This window comes from Hemitrygon akajei, chromosome 17, assembly GCF_048418815.1.
Source record: "Hemitrygon akajei chromosome 17, sHemAka1.3, whole genome shotgun sequence".
Lineage (NCBI taxonomy): Eukaryota > Metazoa > Chordata > Chondrichthyes > Myliobatiformes > Dasyatidae > Hemitrygon > Hemitrygon akajei.
Window position 1 is genome coordinate 81,131,598 of NC_133140.1, and position 20,606 is coordinate 81,152,203.

Here is a 20,606-nt window from a genome sequence, read left to right on the forward strand (position 1 = left end):
TAACTTTAGCTTAATACATGCAATCTACAGGAGGAGCTCAGCGGCTTGAGCAGCATCTGTGGAGACAAGTGTCGATCGATATTTTAGATCAAGACCATGCATTAGAATCTGTCCTTCTCAAAGGTTCAGTCCCAATGCAGGGTCAGCCAAATCGCTGTCAACACTATGTCCTAAACTGTTCAAGTCAAAGTCAAATTTATTATCAAAGTTCATATATGTTTCTATACTTTACATTGAGATTCATTTTTGCAGCCATGTACAGGAAAATAAAGTACTAAAATAAGATTTATGGAAATAAATTACGTGTACACTTAAACAAAGCAACGCACATTAAATACTGGAGGAACACAATACATCAGGTAGCATTTAAAGAACTAAATAAACAGTTGACATTTTGGGCAGAGACCCTTCTTCAAGACAGGAAAGGAAGAGAGAAGTCATCAGAATAGAAATAAACTGGGGGTAGGAGAAGGAGGAGAGCTAGAAGGTGATAGCTGTAGTCAGGTGGGTAGGGAATATAAATGGCTGGAGATGAACAAATCTTACAGGAGAAGGGGAAGTGATAGGCAGCTGAGAAGAAGTAAGAGGCCATAGTGGGGAATAGAAGAAGAAGGAAGGGGAGGGAGAGGAAATTGTTCTTACTGGAAGGAAAAATTGATATTCATGCCAGTAGATTGGAGGCTACCCCTACAGAATATAAGATGTTGCTCCTCAACAATGACTACCAAACAACTAATGTGAATATAATTCTGGTCACCTCATTATGGGAAGGATGTGGAAGCTATGGAGAGGGTGCAGAGGAGATTTACCAGGAAGTTGCCTGGATTGGAGAACAAGTCATAAGCAGAGCTGGGACTTTTCTCTTTGGAGCGTAGAAGAATGAGAGGGGACTTGATAGAGGTCTGCAAGATTATGAGAGGCATAGATAGGGTGGATAGTCAGTACCTGTTTCCCAGGGCACCAATAGCAAACACCAGAGGGCATATGTACAAAATTAAGGGAGGGAAGTTTAGGGGAAAAATCAGGGGTAAGTTTTTTACACAGAGGGTTGTGAGTGCCTGGAATGACTTGTCAGGGATGGTGGTGGAGGCTAAAACATTAGGGGTATTTAAGAGCCTCTTGGACAGGCACATGGATGAAAGAAAAGTGGAGGGTTATGGGGTAGTGTGGGTTTAGTACTTTTTTTTAAGGATTATATGGGTCGGCACAACAGTGTTCTATGGTTCTACGGTTCTTCCTTTTCCCATTCAGTTCTGAAATCATTCTGTGGTACTCCTGTGGAATATTGGATGAGACCTCTCCAGGATGAAGTTGTTCATCTGAATGAGAAGGTCCACCACACATTCCTTTAATGTGGGTTGTACATTGATGTTATTGCCACTTAACCTAGAGAAGAATAGATTCAAATCTTTTTTTCTTGTTTAGACCTTTCAGTTGATACTTGTTGTAGGGGAAAGAATAGCGAGGAGTGATATCTTGTAAATAATTATGTGGATTATGTTAATGTTAAAACAGGGAACCACAGGCAGACATGGACATCCAAGTTTCAAGAACTTAATTAGAACATAGAAGATTACAGGACAGCATAGCACCTTTATCCCACAATGTTGTGTCGCCCTTTTAACCTATTCTAAGATCAATCTAGACCTTTTTTCTGTCATCCATATGCCTAACTAGGAGTTCCTTAAATGCCCCTGAAGTAGCAGCCTCTACCCAGCAGGGTGTCCTATGCACCCACCACTCTCTGTGTAAAAATTTTGTACTTACCTCGAACACTAATTATGTTATGAAACTTACCTGTTTCACCAATTATGATATAGCATGCACCTATTATTGTAATAGAAAATTGGATTTGCTGTTAGACTGGTTGATCATTATTTTATTCTGTAGTTAGGTCTTAGTCTGTTATTTAATGAATTCTTCCTGTAGCCACCATTCTGTCCTCAAAATGTAGTTTGATTGGGAAATAGTGTCAACTGAGTCTGTAAAAACTGTACAAAATTCATGCTCAGGTAGATTAGCTTTGACTGATGTCCAAATGAGCACCAGTTTTTAATAAATCACCTGTTATTTCTAACACCAACTCCATTTGGCTTTCACCTTTTCTCCTACAGTACTTACAGCCAAAGTGAAGCCCACTGAGGAACAGACAATCTGGACAAACACAGTGGATCAACCTGAAATGTCAACAATTCATAGTTTATTGTTCCAGATTTCAACATCTGCAGTCTCTTGTGCCTCCACTTCAAGAAAGTCATCAGAATGGACCAGGGGTTTCCAAGCTGAGGTCCACAGATCCCTTGCTTAATAATATTGGTCCATGACATATTAGAGAGTTGGGAACCTCTGGATGGAATATTTGACAGCCAAAGGCAAATTGACAAGAGAAGCAAAGCAACAACTGAAAGCTACTTGACTCCTTGAGTGTCTTCTATATTTAATTAGATCACCATGAATCTGTAGTTCAGTCCACAGAAGTACTTTCCAGACCGTTTGTTAAACTAATAACCATCATTTACATGACTAGAATTGACAACTCAAAAGTGCACAGTTACAAACCGCAACATGATAGCGACCAACAGAAAAGTTTTCTTTCATCCTACTCCGTAACTTCTCCTGACTTAATATCTTGAAAATATCAATCTAATCTTCCTTCACTTCCCAAAAAAAAAAAATGTGAAGCTCTCTTTATCATTTAACTCTTTGACTCAAGAAAAATCTACAATGCCATCCCACCAGGGCGTGATACCAGACTAGCTTACAGCAAAAGATGTTGTTTATCTGGCTTATAGATTGGAATCCTGAGCAAGAAGCTACAACCTAAGAGGCTGATTTGGTTTATTATTATAGTCACATGTGCGGAGATGCAGTAAAAAAGGGCACCACAGTGGCATAGTTGTTAGTGAAATCCTATTACAGCGGAACAAGTTTTGGAGTTTGGAGTTTAATTCCCGTGCTGTATGGAGTATGTTCACCCCGTGGAATGAGTGGGTTTTCTCCGGGCGCTCTGGTTTCCACCCGCAATCTAAAGACATACAGGGCAAATTAAATAGTCATTGTAAATTGTCCTGTGATTAGGTTAGGGTTAATTGGGTTAGTAGATTGCCGAGATGTTGTGGCTTAAAGGACCAAATGGGCTTACTCCATGCTATATCGCTAAATAAAATAAAATAAAAACTATTGTTTGTCTGCTATCCATACATACCATTACATCACATCAGAGCATTGAGATAATGCAAGGGAAACCAATAACAAAATACAGAATAAAGTGTTTAAGATTGGATTTAGGTCAGTTATGATGTAAAACCTATCTAGCTGTGAAACTAAACTGTAAATTTTTGCCTACTTGCACTCTATCCCAGTGAATATACTGTGACACTCCGGTGGGGGGGGGAGGGGCGCGTGGTCAACAGCTTGCCTCTCCATTTCTAATGACCAGCTCTATTTATGGTTCTTGTGTTAAATTGCTTTTGTGGGATTATGGTGGCAAGTTCCAGTTTGTTTATTGTTACATTTTAGCTTGGGTTATACAGTTATTTGCTTGTGTATTTGTGGGTCACCCTAACTGTAGCTGGGGCGTGTGATGGTCACCTCCCCCGTCAGTATGAGACTGTTTGGGTTCACTCTCTGGGTCATGGTGCCCGATCTGTTTTATGTTTATCACAATAAAATAGTTGTTGAGTTAACGAGCTTCCTGATCTGTCATTATAGGCCAAAGACTCTCCACAATACATTTAAAAAATCCATTTAGCTTTATGACTATATTTTGTATCACTCCCTAACATTTTAATGAATAATCTGTATGGACACCTGAAGCACCATGCGGAATTGGAGAAGGCCGAATCGAGGCTGCGGTGTGCAGATCCCAGAGGACGTCGAGGTGACTCAACTGAAGGTTTGGATGGAGCCTTAAGCACTGTGCCAAGTCAGAGATGTCGGTTACAGGCCAAATCAATGCGGCGACATCCAGGCACCAGAACGTATCGAGGCAAGTGAACTCAATGCTTGGACAGAAAAATTAAGCACTGTCTTGAGTCAGACAGGTCGGTTGCAGGGTGAATCGAGGCGGTGGGGTGTTGGCCCCAGAGCGTATCGAGGTGAATGAAATTGATGACTGGATGGAAATTCAGGTAGCAAACCAGGTTGAAAAGGGCAGGGTGTCAAGGCCCAAGTGAAGGGATGAACCGGTTCAGATCTGCTCCATGACTGGGCTCTGCGCTGATGTATGTTGAACTACGGGACTCTTTGGCCTTCAGTTCAGAATGTTATTCGCTTGACAATAAGGTACTTTCAAAAAATTATGGATCTGTATTCCCAGATCCTTTTGTTCTGCTACACTCCTCAGTGCCCTATCATTCGCTGCGTAAGACCTACCCTCGTTGGTCTCACCAAAGTGCAAAACCTTGCAATTGCTGGAAGAACATACAGGAGGAAGTCAGCAGATCAGGCAGTGGAATAAATGAGACTCTTCATTAGGAAAAAGTAGCCTTGCCTAAACCTTATGAGCTACGTTATTTCTCCCTTGGAGAATAGCCCAGCCTTTTTAAAGCATTGTCTTCTAATTAATTTGCCAAAGTTGAATCCCACTCAGAGTTGCTGGAGCCAATTAATTCCCTGTGGTTTGAACAGCTGAGGCTCAGTCTTGGTGTGGCATCATTTACAAGATTTAATGATCCTTGCGTGAAGAAATTAAAACATTCTGACACACTGAGTGAGACCATTTAGCCTTTGAACAAGTTCCATCATTCGGTTATATTGTTAATTCTTTTTTTAGGTTCAAGGCATTACTGACAAGCATTTATTGTGCACACTCTTGTTTGCTTTAAACAATGTGATAAAGATATTCCCACAGAGTTATTGGAAGGAGAGTTCCAGGACTGAGACCAAATGGTAATGATGAATGATGATTACCATTTACCAAATTAGGATGATGCTCGACCTGGTGGGGAACCTGTAGATGGTGTCTTTCCTTGCCATTGTCTACATAATATGGTGATCACCCAAATTAAGTGAAGACCCTACTCAGCCCAGGTATACGCTCTTCTCCTATTTCCACCGGGCAAAGAAAAAAACACATTCAAAGATTGAAGTACATTTAGCATTAAAGTATGTATACTTTATACAATCTTGAGATTCATCTCCTTACTGGCAGCCACAGGGGATGTACAATCAGGTTCAAGATTTGTCCCCTGATATGTTAAGGTAGTCTCTCGATCTATGATCTACCTTGTTTTGACCTTGTCCATTATCGTCTGCCTGCACTGCACTTTTTCTGTAACTGCAACACTTCATTCATCAGTCTGTTATAGTTTTCCCTCATACTACCTGAATACACTGTTGGAATGGTGATCTACTTGGATGGCTTTTTCAGTTTAAGTGTTTCACTGTACCTCAGTACATGTCACAAGATATAGTAGTAAACCAATGTAACCATCTCACTATAAAACCTGCTGATAAGGGGGGAGCTGTTGTTGTCTGGCGTACTGACCTCTACCTGGCCGAGGCACAGCGACAACTCTCTGATACCTCCTCTTATTTACCCCTTGATCATGACCCCACTAAGGAGCACCAGGCCATTGTCTCCTATATCATCACCAACCATATCAGCTCTGGGGATCTCCCATCCACTGCCACCAACCTCATAGTTCCCACACCCCGCACTTCCCGTTTCTACGTCCTTCCCAAGATCCACAAACCTGCCTGTCCAAGTAGACCTATTGTCTCAGGTTGCTCCTGCCCCACTGAACTCATTTCTGCATACCTTGACACTGTCTTATCCCCCCTTGTTCAATCTCTTCCTACCTATGTTTGTGACACTTCTCATGCTTTGAATTTTTTCAATGATTTTAAGTTCCCTGGCCCCCACCGCCTTATTTTCACCATGGACGTCCAGTCCCTCACCGAGATGGTCTTGAAGCTCTTCGCTTCTTTTTGGATTCCAGACCTAATGAATTCCCCTCTACTACCACCCTCCTCCGTCTAGCGGAATTAGTTCTTACTCTCAATAATTTCTCCTTTGGCTTCTCCCACTTCCTCCAAACCAAGGGTGTAGCCATAGGTACCTGTATGGGTCCCAGTTATGCCTGCCTTTTTGCTGGCTTTGTGGAACAGTCCATGTTCCAAGTCTATACAGGTATCCATCCCCCTCTTTTCCTTTGCTACATCGATGACTGCATTGGCGCTGCCTCCTGCATGCATGCTGAACTCTTCATTAACTTTGCCTCCAACTTTCACCCTGCCCTCAAATTTATCTGGTCCATTTCCAACACGTCCCTCCCCTTTCTTGATCTTTCTGTCTCCATCTCTGAAGACGGCTTATCTACTGATATCTACTATAAGCCTACAGACTCTCACAGCTACCTGGACAATTCCTCTTCCCACCCTGTCTATTGCAAAAATGCTATCCCCTTCTCACAATTCCTCCATCTTTGCCGCATCTGCTCTCAGGATAAGGCTTTTCATTCCAGGATGAAGGAGATGTCTTCCTCTTTTAAACAAAGGGACTTCCCTTCATCCACCATCAACTCTGCTCTCAAATGCATCTCTCCCATTTCCCGCACATCTGCCCTCACCCCATCCACCCGCCACCCCACTCGGGATGGGGTGCCCCTTGTCCTCACCTACCACCCCACCAGCCTCCAGGTCCAACGTATAATTCTCCGTAACTTCCGCCACCTCCAACGGGATCCCACTACCAAGCACATCTTTCCCTCCCCCCCCCCCTTTCTGCTTTTCGCAGGGATCGCTCCCTACGCAACTCCCTTGTCCACTTGTCCCCCCCCCCCCCCCCCCCCACCATCCCTTCCCACCGATCTCCCTCCTGGCACTTATCCTTGTAAACAGAACAAGTTCTACAACTGCCCTTACACTTCCTCCATCACCACCATTCAGGGCCCCAGACAGTCCTTCCAGGTGAGGCGACACTTCACCTGTGAGTCGGCTGGTGTGGTATACTGCATCCGGTGCTCCCGGTGTGGCCTCTTATATATTGGTGAGACCCGACGCAGACTGGGAGACCGTTTCGCTGAACACCTATGCTCGGTCTGCCAGAAAAAGCAGGATCTCCCAGTGGCCACACATTTTAATTCCACGTCCCATTCCCATTCTGATATGTCTATCCATGGCCTCCTCTATTGTCAAAATGAATCCAAACTCAGGTTGGAGGAACAACACCTTATATACCAGCTGGGTATCCTCCAACCTGATGGCATGGACATTGACTTCTCTAACATCTGTTAATGCCCCTCCTCCCCTTCTTACCCCATCCCTGACATATTTAGTTGTTTGCCTGTTCTCCATCTCCCTCGGGTGCTTCCCCCCCCCACACTTTTTTTCTCCCGAGGCCTCCCGTCCCATGATCCTTTCCCTTCTCCAGCTCTGTATCACTTTCACCAATCACCTTTCCAGCTCTTAGCTTCATCCCACCCCCTCCGGTCTTCTCCTATCATTTCGCATTTCCCCCTCCCCCCACTACTTTCAAATCTCTTACTATCTTTCCTTTCGGTTAGTCCTGATGAAGGGTCTCGACACGAAACGTTGACAGTGCTTCTCCCTATAGATGCTGCCAGGCCTGTTGTGTTCCACCAGCATTTTGTGTGTGTTGTTGAATGTAACCATCTACCTGCTCCTTTTTCCCTCATAAATTGCTCAACAATCCATCCAGTTTATTCTTGAAAAATATCTATCTATTTTCCCTACCATGATCTTCAATCTTTTTAGAAGGAAGATAGTTTTATGAATCTTTGTGTGAAAAGGATCTTCTGATTTTACACCACAAGTGATTTAACTCAATCCTTAAGTGGTACCAGCCTGCTCAGAACTCTTCATTCAGATGAAGAATCCAGTCTTAGATTCTGGGTTGAAATCCATCGAGCTGTATCTCTCCTTTGCTTCCTATTCAAGGGACATATCTGTCTTAGGTATACAATAACATGGACTGTAGAGAAAATACCCTTCACTAAATTTTGATAAACATGGCTTTAGAAATTTCCAGAGGGTACAGGAACAGCATATTTCATTAAGCCAGTTCGATTTAAGACTGCAGTTGATGAAAATGTGTAAGTTTAAAAAAAACTCAAAGAATAGAACTACTCAGAGTTATGATTCTGATATATTCAAGTCCCCCGTTTTTCCTTTTACACAAAGAAAATAATTTTATTATTAAAAAAAATGAGAATCTGCCTTTAAAGCCTCTCAAGCCACGCCACCCAGCAATCCCTTGATTTAATCTGAACCTAATCACGGAAGATTTTCCAATGACCAATTAGCCTACCAACCGGTATGTCTTTGGACTATGGGAGGAAACCAAAGCACCCGGAGGAAACCCCTGTGGTCAGGGGAAGAACAAACAAACTCCTTACAGGCAGCAGTGAGTAGTGAACCCAGATCATTTGTACAGGAAAGCACTGTGCTTACCACTATGCTACCATGCCAACCATTTTCCCAGGTTGCTTCTGGCACAGCTGGAGAGAAAATGTTCCCATTAGAGGATAGGCAAAAAGGAATTCTGCAACCAGCTCAAAGGAAAGTGGCATCACACTAAAACTATCCCTGCATCAGCACAAACTGCTGGAGGAGCTCAACAGGTCTTTGGAGAGGAATGAAGAGTCAATGCTTTGGGTCAAGACCCTTCAATGCCTGACCTCCTGAGCTCCTTCAGCATTTTATGGGTGTTACTCTGGATTTCTAGCATCTGCAAACACTCTCCCATTTCCCGCACATCGTCCCTCACCCCAACCGCCCACCACCCCACTCGGGATAGGGTCCCCCTTGTCCTCACCTACCACCCCACCAGCCTCCAGGTCCAACGTATAATTCTCTGTAACTTCTGCCACCTCCATCGGGATCCCACTACTAAGCACATCTTTCCCTCCCCCACCTTTCTGCTTTCCGCAGGGATCGCTCCCTACGCAACTCCCTTGTCCATTCATCCCCCCCCATCCCTTCCCACCAATCTCCCTCCTGGCACTTATCCTTGCAAGTAGAACAAGTGCTACACCTGCCCTTACACTTCCTCCCTCACCACCGTTCAGGGCCCCAGACAGTCCTTCCAGGTGAGGCGACACTTCACCTGTGAGTCGGCTGGTGTGGTATACTGTGTCCGGTGCTCCCGGTGTGGCCTTTTATATATTGATGAGACCCGATGCAGACTGGGAGACCGTTTCGCTGAACACCTATGCTCTGTCCGCCAGAGAAAGTAGGATCTCCCAGTGGCCACACATTTTAAATCCACGTCCCACTCCCATTCTGATATGTCTATCCATGGCCTCCTCTACTGTCAAGGTGAAGCCACACTCAGGTTGGAGGAACAACACCTTATATACCGGCTGGGTAGCCTCCAACCTGATGGCATGAACATTGACTTCTCTAACTTCCATTAATGCCTCTCCTCCCCTTCTTACCCCATCCCTGATATATTTAGTTTTTTTTTGTTTTTCCCCCTCCCTTTTTTTTCTTTCTCTCTCTGCCCATCACTCTGCCTGTTCTCCATCTCCCTCTGGTGCTCCCCTCCCCCTTTCTTTCTCCCTAGGCCTCCAATCCCATGATCCTTTCCCTTCCCTAGCTCTGTATCCCTTTTGCCAATCACCTTTCTAGCTCTTAGCTTCACCCCACCCCCTCCAGTCTTCTCCTATCATTTCGCATTTTCCCCTCCCCCTCCTACTTTCAAATCTCTTACTATCTTTCCTTTCAGTTAGTCCTGATGAAGGGTCTCGGCCCAAAACGTCGACAGCGCCTCTCCCTATAGATGCTGCCTGGCCTGCTGCATTCCACCATAATTTTGTGGGTGTTGTTTGAATTTCCAGCATCTGCAGATTTCCTTTTATCTGCAAACTATCTTGTGTTTACTATCTTGTGCATGAGATCTAGCTCCCATCATGTGTCCTCTTCCACTCTCACCTGGCTAACCAAAACAACAGAATGGACCAGGTCAGAAATACTCATGCAAATTTTCCAATCACTGATAGATGAAGATAGCAGCTTAAATAATGTGGTCCTGGTGCTAGTGCAGTAAGTAGACTTCATCAGTGGTGTTGAGGTTAAGAGGGTTGTGAGCTTCAAGTTCCTAAACATCACTTATAGATTGTCCTGGTCTAACCACAAGGATGTCACAGCCAAGAAAGCTCACTAATGCCTCAGCTTCCTCAGGAGGTTAAAGAAATTAAGCATGTCCCCATTAAACTTTACCAATTTTTGCTGTTTCATCGTGGTAAATAATGGCATATTTTGGAGGGACTAATTTGGTCATAAACCTATATGAAGGTATGAGCCATTTCATAGTAGATGATATCAATTATCTGCCAATCAGGGCATATTAAATGGGGATCTGATGGCCATCCTGATCTAGTGGCAGAAGAAATGTACAGCACATACAGGCAATGTCTCTATTGGGCTGGCAATTACGAAGTTGGTATAGTCAGTTGATGTACCATGTATTTGGACTGTTGTCAGGAACGCGGCCGGATGGACCCATACGCAGGACGCAGACACTGAAGTACTGGGGGAGGACAGGATGGGGATGCCATGGCATTTAAGGGTAGAGCTGGGGTTAAGGTCGATAGTGTGTCAGGCAGGCAGAGCGGAGCGGGCTCCCGGAGTTCAGGCAGGCAGAGCGGAGCGGGCTCCCGGAGTTCAGGCAGGCAGAGCGGAGCGGGCTCCCGGAGTTCGAGTTCAGGCACACAGGCTCCCGGAGTTCAGGCAGGCAGAGTGGAGCGGGCTCCCGGAGTTCAGGCACGCAGAGCGGAGCGGGCTCCCGGAGTTCAGGCAGGCAGAGCGGAGCGGGCTCCCGGAGTTCAGGCAGGCAGAGCGGAGCGGGCTCCCGGAGTTCGAGTTCAGGCACACAGGCTCCCGGAGTTCAGGCAGGCAGAGCGGAGCGGGCTCCCGGGGTTCAGGCAGGCAAGCAGAATGGAGCGGGCTCCCGGAGTTCAGGCAGGCAGAGCGGAGCAGGATCCTGGAGTTCGAGTTCAGGCACACAGGCTCCCGGAGTTCAGGCAGGCAGAGCGGAGCGGGCTCCCGGAGTTCAGGCAGGCAGGTAGACAGGTCTAGGTGGCTAGATAAGCTGGCGGAGAACCCTCCCTGGGTGGGATAGGGCCACCTCCCAGGTGGAAACACCGGAGGCCTGGGTACGACGCAGACCCCTAGGCAGGTGCGGGGCACTATCTCAGGGTTCGAGCGGAAAAGGAGGACGGGGCAGAGGAGAGCCCTCCCTGGGCAGGCCGCATATGTCCCGGGTAGGTTCGCCTCTCAGGCAGAAACACTGGAGGCCTGGGCATGACACAGACCCCTAGGCGGGTGCGGGGCACAATCCCAGGGTCTGGGCGGAAGAGGAGGACGAGGCAGAACCCCCGCCCGGGCAGCGGCAGACCGGCCGGATCTGCCTGACGGAGGCAAGGGATAGGAACGGTCATAGGTCCAGGGTGACCAACACAACAGTCATGATAACAGGAAAATCGGGAAAGGCCGGCAGACAGCGCGACCGCGCGAACAACACAAACGAGCGGAGAAGCGGGACCAGCGCATGGGAAGAAAGGTGGGGGAGAGAACCAACCTGGCAGTACTGGTACGGGGCAGAGAAGCATGATGAGGAGTAGATCTGAGCCCGGGCAGGATAACAGAATGCAGAGAAGATTTCGGAGCCGGTGGAGAACAGGAAACAGAACAAAACGACCACCCGCCTGGTCCCAGTACAAAGGCCCCTTATAAACACCTGCAGCTCAATGAGTTACCGGTGTGCCTCCTTGAGCCAGGAGGGTCCTAACTTGTTCACGGCTGACGGGAGGAGCAACTGCAGGACCCGGAGTCCGGAGCCCTTGGACTGGATTGAGACCTGGAACGCGGATTTCGGACCGGACCGGACCCTGCCAACTGTAGAACTATTGAAGTACCACTTCAGGTGCAGCACCTTCCGCATCAAGAGTTGTGAAAAAGGAATGGACCACTGCTTGGTTATAATTGAGAGCCATTCAAAGAGGCCCATGAATGAAAAAAGAATTAAGATCTGGTTTTATCTTGCACTGTTCTCCTAGGCAAGGTTTGTCAGACAATAATGCACAATACTGAGCTTCATAGCTGAAAGTGCTTGTGAAAAGCATGGAGGCAAGTACTTTCCAGCATCCTGAACATCCACATTTCACTGGAGAAATGGGAATTCTGCTCGCTGCTCCAAATTTCAAAGTTCAAAGCAAAATTTATTATCAGAGTACATACAACAGAGCCTTCACATACAACTCTGAGATTTTCTTTTTCTAAATGCTTATTTAACAAATCTACAGAACAGTAACTGTAAATGGGATCTGCAAACTGTAAACATCAAGAAATGTAAACTGTAAATATCAGGAAATGTAAACTGTAAACAAACTGTGCAAATGCAGATAATAAATAATGGGCATGAAGTAAAGAGATAAAAGAGTTCTTAAATGAGTGTAGTTAACCCCTTTTGTTCAAGATCCTGATGATTGAGGGGTAGTAACTGTTCTTGAACCTGGTGGTGTGAGTCCTGAGGCACTTGTACCTTCTACATGATGGTAACTATGAGAAAAGAGCCAGGCCTGGGTGGTGAGGATCTTTGATGATGGATGCTGCTTTTCTATGGCAACATTTCATGTAGATGTGCCTAATGGTTGGAAGGTTTTTATCGTTGATGTTCTGGGCCAAATCCACAATCTTTTGGCGGATTTTCCACTCAAAGCATTTCACTGGTGTGGAATGCAGCAATTCAGCATACTTTCCACCACACATCTATAAAACTTTGTCAAGGTTTTCGACGACATGCCGAATCTCCACAGACTCCTGAGGAAGTAGAGGCACTGTTGTGCTTTCTTTGCAATTATATTTATATGATGGGTCCAGCACAGGTCCTCAGAGATAGTGACCCCCAGGAACTTAAATTTACTGACCCTCTCCACCTCTGATCCTCCGATGATTACTGGCTCATGGACCTCTGGTCTCCCTCTCCTGAAGTCTACAATCGGTTCCTTGGTCTTATTGACATTGAGTGAGAGGTTGTTGTTATTACACCACTCAGCCAAATTTTCAATCTCCCTCCTGTATGCTGATTCATCACCACCTTTGACACAGCCCACAATACAAATACAATAGTGGTGTCATCAACAAACTTGCATAAGGTGTTGGGGCTGTACTTAACTACACAGTCATAAGTATAAAACGAGTAGAGCAGGGGGCTAACCACACATCCCTGTGGTACTCCTGTGCTGATGGAGATTGTGCAGAAGATGTTTTTGCCAATCCAAACTCACTGCAGTCTGCAAGTGAGGAAGCTGAGAATCCAATTGCAGAAGGGGCTATTGAGACCCCGGTCTTGGAATTTACTGATTAGCTTAGAGGGGTGATGGATAATCGAGCTGTAATCAATAAAGAGCATCCTGATGTATGCACCTTTGCTGTCCAGATGTTTCAGGGTTGTATGAAGAGCCAATGAGACAGATTCTGCTGTAGATCCGTTGCTTTGGTAAGAGAATTGGAGTGGATCGAAGCTGCCATTCACAAGCTGATATGCTTCAAAACCAGCTTCCAAAAACATTTTGTCACTGTGGATTAAGTGCTGTTGGGTGATAGTCATTGAGGCAGGTTACCATGCTCTTCTTGAGCACTGATATAATTGAAGCCTGCTTGAACTAGGAGGGTACCACACACTGCCAAAATGAGAGTTTGAAGATATCCGTGAATACACCAGCCAGCTGGTCAGTACAGGACTTCAGAACTTGGCCAGGTACTCTATCCACAATGGATGCTTTCCTTGGAATCACTCTCTGGAATGCAGCTCTCAAGTCCTGTTTATTATTTATTGTAATGCCTGCGCTGTTTTTGTGCACTTTATGCAGTCCAGTGCAGGTCTGTAGTCTAGTGTAGCTTTCTCTGTTTTTTTTTATTACGTAGTTCAGTCTAGTTTTTTTGTACTGTGTCATGTAAACCATGGTCCTGAAAAACGTTGTCTCATTTTTACTATGCACTGTGCCAGCAGTTATGGTCAAAATGACAATAAAAGTTGACTTGACTTGACTTGACTTGAAGTCATCTTCAGATACTGAGACCAATAGTTCATTGAGAGGCATGGGGGTGCATGATGGTTCCTCCCGGTTCTGGTGGTCAAAGCAAGCGTAGAAGGCATTGAGCTCATCTGGAAGCGAAGCTCTGCTGTCCCCTATGTGGCAAGATTTAACTTTATAGGAGGTTATGGCATTTAAATCCTCATTGATTCTAGTCTAGTCCTGAATCTCCACTTCGCCTAAGAAATGACTTTCCAGAGATCAAACCGGTACCTTTTGTAGCATTCTTGATCCCCAGACTTGAATGCCTCTGATCTGGCTCTTGACAGATTCCGGATTTTATTGTTCATCTAGGGCCTCTGATTAGGGAAAACCTTGAACAATTTCATTGGAACACGCTCATCCACAGCTGTGTTAATAAAGTCTGTAATGACCACGGTGTATTCATTCAGGTCCTCAGATGAGTTTTTGAGCACAGCGCAGTCCGCTGACTCAATCCTATAACTGTTCCTCGGCCTCCCGCAACCACTTCTTAAGTATTTTGCTCTCCATGATGCTGAGGCTGCGAGACTGCTCCGTCTGCTCCGGGCTGCATGTCTGCAGGCTCTGCGATGATTTGCCCAGCTGTGTGATGAACTAAGGCTGAGGCAATGGGCCAGCTCCAGGCCTCGTGTTTATGGACTCAATTTCTTTCTGAATTCTGTTGCATGTACTTATTGTTTGCATGATTTGTGTTTTTTCTCCCTCTGCACATTTGGTGTTGGCCTTTTTTAAAAAAATTGGATTCTTTTGTATTTCTTGTTTTGTGGCTGCCTGTAAGCAGACATATCTCAAGGTAGCTTAATTTATATATACTTTGATGATAAATGTACTTTGAATCTTGAAAATCAGTCTATAAAGGGCTTTGTACAAACAGGCTGAGGATTTCTAAACAATCTTCCTTTAAGGGGAAATCTTGCCTAACAAATTTGTTGGAACTCTTTGAGGAAATAACAGGAAAGATAGTTAAAGGAGAGTCAGTGGATGTTATGTACTAGGATTTTCAGATGGTCTTTGACAATATGCCACACATAAGACTACTAAACAAGATCTGAGCCCATGGTATTACAGGAAATATACTAGCATGAATAGAACATTGTCTGACTGGCAGGAGGCAAAATGTGGAAATAAATAGAGCCTTTTCTGGTGACTAGAGGTGTTCTGCAGGGATAGGTGTTGGGACCTTTCTTTTTACATTATATATCTGTGATCTGGATGATGGAATTCATGGCTTTGTGGCCAAGTTGGTGGACAATACAAAGATAGATGGAGGGGCAGGTGGTTTTGAGGAAGCAGGGAGCCTGCAGAAGGACTTAGACAAATTAGGAGAATCAGCAGATAAGTTGCAGATGGAATACAGTGTAGGGAAATGTATTGTCATGTACTTTGATAGGAGGAATAAAAATGTAGACTATTTTCTAAATTGAGAGCAAATTCAGAAATCAGAAGTGCAGAAGTGGTTTACCAGCATACTAAGGGAAAACTTGACAGAAGTTTATTAATTTATGAGAGGCTTACACACAGCAGAGTAGATTCTCAGAAGCTTGCTCCCATAGTAGATATCTCAAGTATTAGAGAACATGCACGTAAGTAGGGGAGTGGGGAATTCAAAGGGGATTCGTGAGGCAAGATCCCAATCCATCAGGGACTACATAGTGGCTGCCCTTGCATCAGCCTCCCTACATTAAACAAAGTCACGCACAGGCAATCTTCATTAAGGGAATAACCCCTTAGGGAAATATCATACTCGACTCGAGTAATTGCACTACCACTCGTCATTTGTTAAATGCCACATTGTATGATATAGGTGATAGTGGTCTTTCTGTGACCATGATTGTTCTTGACAAATTTTTCTGCTGAAGTGGTTTGCCATTGTCTTTTTCTGAGCAGTGTCTTTACAAGACGGGTGAACCCAGCCATTATCAATTCTCTTTGGAGATTGTCAGCCTGGCATTAGTGGTCATATTACCAGGACTTGTGATATGCACCAATTGCTCATACGACCATCCACCAACTGCTCCCATAGCTTCACCTGACCCTGCTTAGGGTGGGAGGGTAGTAAGCAGGTGCTACACCTTGGCCAAGGGTGACCTGCAGGCTGGTGGTGGGAAGGAGCGCCTTACACCTCGTTTGGTAGAGATGCATCTTCACCTCACCACCCAGCACTACTATTACTATATTGTAATAAATAAACAGGAATTTTTCCCAATAACAGAGGGATCAAAAGACCGGGGCATTGAATTAAACTTGGTTTCAGAAATATAACTGAAAATGTGGAGTCTTTTTCAGAACTGAAGGCTCGGAGGCATCTACCGTTCACTGCCTGCAGACATGCTGGAGGTATAAACCCTCACCACATTTAAACACTCATCCTCTGAAACATTCAAATAGTTTGCTCCTTATAAATCTACAACCTCCTGTACCAATTAAAGCGGCCACTGAGTCTATGGTCAAAAGGTTTGACATGTCGTGCATTCAGAGTTGACCTTCTGCACACCACTGTTGTAAAGCATAGTTATATAGCCTTCTTGTTGACTTGAACCAGTCTGGCCATTCTCCTCTGACCTCTCTCATTACAAGGTGTTCTAGAAACAGTTGTGTGTGAAAATCCCAGGAGATCAGCCCCCTGCCTGGCACCAACAATCTCTCCATGGTCAAAATAACAGATCACATTTCTTCCACATTCTGATGTTTGGTCTGAACAACTGAACCTCTTGACCATACCTGCATAATTTATGCATTGAGTTGCTGCCATATGATTGGCTGATTAGAGATTTGCATTAACGAGCAGATGTACAGGTGCATCTAATAAAGTGGTCACCGACTATATTTACTTATTCACTAAGGATCGAAAATTAATCAGTACACTCTGCTGCACTTTTTCAGAACAGTGGTCTGAGATTGTTCATCTCTGTCAGAGAGGGCAAACAGAGTCAGTAGGCAAATCTTTAAGTAAAGGATAGCGCCTTCAATAGCCCAGCACTACCATGGTACGACAATGAAGTGACAGCCAGGTTTGTACTCAGTTCTTCAGGCAGAATTTAAATCCACAAGTGACTGTCTCTGAGGCAGTGCTACCCACTGCGCCAAAGCTGACTGATGTTGGAGAGTGTAACATCAATCCAACACAGATCAACAGATCAATGCGCTTTCCTTTGATTTTCAAAGCAATGGCAGAGTTTACACTTGCAATGAAAAGACTGACAACCACAATTAACACTGTCAGTCGAGAGCTCTGAAAGGATTATAAACCAAACATGCATCGTATCACAGTGCTCTGATATGTACCAATCAATTATACACTGGAAAATGAATGCTTATGTTACCGGGCTCATTTAATGACACAACATTTGACATTTCAGTATTTCTTCAGTGCTGCTTTGAGTAAGTCAGAATGGATCTCGTGACTGTATCGCCATAAACAAGCTTTGAGCCCACAATAGAACTTTTGATCAGATAGTTACTGATAAATAATTTGTCTCGGAATGGACGGTACCAAGCTGAAGATGGTATCAGAGGATGGCTGGGGTCAAGTTCACACCTCCGATTGATCTGGAGCTTGCTGGTAAATGCCACTGAGGAGTGATCACTTACGAGAACAAACAACATGTGAGTCCATTAGAATTGAGAAGCAAACATGGTGAAGCGATATTGCTGGGAGAGTGTTGTTGCTCCCAAAGCATTCCTAAGGAAATAGAAAGGAACTATCTGGGCTGCTTTGAGAAATAGAGTCATAGAGTTATAGAGCATGGAAAAAGGCCCTTTGGCCTAACTCAACCATGCCAAAGTACTTCAGCTGAACCTACTTTCCCATGATTGGCCCTTATACCTCTAAAGTTTTTCCAAACTTTTTTTAGGCCATGGAGCCTTACCATTAACCGAGGAGTCCATAGACCCCAGCTTGGGAACCCCTGCTCTAAACCTTCCCTATCCATATACCTGGTTAAATGTCTTTTAAGCGTGGTAATTGTATCTGCCTCTGTCACTTGCTCAGTCAGTGTGTTACATATATCCACCACACTCTCAGTGGAAAGGCTTCCTTTCAGATCCCTTATAGCTCATCTGGGGGACCATGAGAATATGAAATGAGCTGCCTGCGTAAATGGTGGGTGACAGCTTGATTTCAACGTTCAAGAAAAGTTTGGATAGGTGCATGGGAACTAGTATGATAGAGCTGAGGATGAGCCAGCAGGTTTACCAGTAGATAATGGATGTAACATGATGGTAAGGAAGGACAAGCCAATGATTGGGTACAAATGTAGACAGAGCAAGGAGTTAAATTGTATTACAGGCAAAATTCAAAAGGACGAAGAATGCAGGACTGAAGATACTGTACTTAAATGTGCATAGCCTGTGGAGTAAGGTGGGCAAACTTGTGGCACAGTTAGAGATTGGATGGCATTACATTGTAGGCATCACTGAGTCGTGGCTGAAAGAAGGCCATAGTTGGGAGCTTAACATCAAGGGAAATACCTTGTACCAAAAGGACAGGAAGGAAGACATAGGCACTGGTGTGGCTCTGTTGGTGAGAGATGGAATTACATCTTAAGAAAGAGGTGACATAGCATCAGAAAATGTTGAATCTTTGTGGGTGGAGTTAAGGAACTGCAAGGTTAAAAGAATCATTATAGGAATCATATGCAGGCCTCCAAATAATAGCCAAGCTGTGGGGTTGAGATTGCAAAAGCAGCTGGAAAATAATGGTAATGATACAATCGTAATGACAAAGAGTAAATCTGTGGATGCTGAAAATCCAAGCAACACACACACAAAATGCTGGAGGAACTCAGCAGACCAGGCAGCGTCTGTGGAAAAAGTATGGTTAACGCTTCGTGCTGAGACCCTTCGGCAGGACTCAATGGGGACTTCAATTTTGGGAAAGTCAGGTTGGTGTCGGATTGCAAGAGAGGGAATTTGTTGAATGCACATGAGATGATTTTTAGAGCACCTTGTTCTTGAGCCTACACAGGCAAAGGCTATCTTAGATTGTGTGTTGTGTAATAATACAGATCTTATTAGGGAGCTTAACATAAAGGAACCCTGAGGAGGCAGTGCTCATAATATGATTGAATTTATTCTGCAATTTGAGAGGGAGAAACGTCAGTCATGTGTATCAGTATCACTATGGAATAAAGGGAATTACAGAGGCCCGAGAGAGGAGGTGGGTTGGAGGAGGATACTCGCAGGGATGACGGCAGAGCAGAGATGGCTGAAGTTTCTGGGAATAGTTCATAAGGCACAGGATAGAAATGTCCCACAGAAGAAATTCTCAAATGGCAGGGGTAGGCAACCATGGCTGACAAAGGAAGTTAAGAATTGCATAAAAGCCAAAGAAAGGGCATACAAGGTAGCAAAAGTGAGTGGGCAGTTGGGTGATTTGGAAGCTTTTAAACTGAACAAAAAGCAACTAAGTATCTGTAAGAAGGGAAATAGGGAAATATGAGGGCAAGCAAACAATAATATAAAGCAAGATACTAAACATTTTTTTCCAATTTTATAAAGAGTAAAAGGGAGTTAGGAGTTGATATTGGACCACAGAAAAATGATGCTAGTGAGGTAGTAATGGGAAACAAAGAAATGCCAGATGAATTTAATGGGTACAGTACTTTGCATCTGTCTTTATTGGGGAAGACACTAGCAGTGTGCCAGAGACCGGTGAGTGTCAGGGAGCAAGAGTGAGTGCCAATGCTATTGGAAAGGAAAAAGGTGCTATGCAAACTGAAAGGTCTTAAGGTGGATAGGTCTTAAATCTGGTAGGGCTCTTTGAGGAAGTAACAAGCAGAGTGGATAGAGGAGAGGTCATTTACTTGGATTTTCAGAAGGCATTTGATAAAACTGCAAGTTTTCACACTGTTATTGATTTAGATAATGGAATTGATGGCTTTGTGGCAAAGTTTGCGGATGATATGAAGATAGGTGGAGGGGTAGGTAGTGCTGAGGAAGGACTATGTTGGAAGAACTAGGTAGGGTGGATGCAAAGAGGATATTTGCTACAGTGGCTGTATCCAGAACTAGAGAGCACAGCCTCAAAATTGAGGGATGACCTTTTAGAACATAGGTAAGGAGGAAATTTATAGCCAGTGAGTAATGAATCTGTGGAATGCTCTGCCACAGACCGTGGTGAAGGCCAAATCTGAGGGTATATTCAAGGCAGAAGTTGATAGTTTCCTGATCGATCAGGGCATCAAAGGATATGGCGAGGTGTATGGGGTTGAGTAGGATCTGGAATCAGGCTGAAGAGCCTGTTTCTGTGCTGTATTTTTCTATGACTTTATGACTCAAAATCTTTCCCCTCTCACCTTAAAACTATGTCCTTTCATGAGTTTATGTGGGAAACGTTATGTGAGAGAGAGTGTAAGATTGTGAGAGACTGTGAATGTTAGAGTGTAAGAGAATGAGAGAGAGACTGTGTGTGAGACTGAATGAGAGAGAGAGAGAGTGAGAGAGACTGTAAGAGAGTAAGAAAGCGTGTGGAATGAGAGAGTGTGACAGAGTGTCAGAGAGAGTGAGAGTGTGTGAATGAGAGAGTGTAAGGGAGTAAGAGAGAGTGCAAGAGTGTGCGAG